Consider the following 678-nt stretch of genomic DNA (forward strand, 5'->3'; position numbering starts at 1 on the left):
TTTTCTTCTTCGTTCGTGTAGACGCAGCGTCCGTTGAGGAGAGTTGTATCCCACTGTTTCGGAGGTTGCCGAACGATCGTCCCTTTATCAACCCTCTTGCTCCGTTTCCTGAGGACATTATTGCGATGAGGGATCTGCTCAGGAATGGTCCTTTTTTTCTGGACTTCTTTTACGCCGAAAAGAGTTCGAAAGGCGCTGAGGTTTGTGCATCCTGGTCCTGCTTTGGGCGGAGAAACAAGGAGTGATTCCGAACCTGAAGACCAAGGTCCCAACGCCGGTCTCAACGTCGCTCCCACTATTGTGAAGGGGCCGAATTCTTCGAAGGGGAAATATATTGATCTCGGCGACCTGGAGTTTTCGGTGGACGATTGCATGCTTCCAGGATGGGATCCAAACCTTGCTTTTGGCGATGGAAGTGGTACGAGCGAGGTCCCTATTCCGGACTTCTATGATTTCTTCGCTGGTCTTCCGTCGGGCTTTGACGATCCTTAGGCCACGAGCGAGTCAGGGAGGCCAAAAGTTGTTGCGGAAGGATCTCGCATCATTAACGGGGTATAAATTTTAAGAATTTTGACGATCGTTATTATTATTTTTTGCCTATAACGTGTCAATCGGTTTTATAGGGTTTGAACTTGCTTGGATCGGCCATTGAGGCGAGCCATAGAGAGGCCATGATCT

This window comes from Brassica oleracea, chromosome C5 (genome assembly GCF_000695525.1).
Source record: "Brassica oleracea var. oleracea cultivar TO1000 chromosome C5, BOL, whole genome shotgun sequence".
Taxonomy (NCBI): Eukaryota; Viridiplantae; Streptophyta; class Magnoliopsida; order Brassicales; family Brassicaceae; genus Brassica; species Brassica oleracea.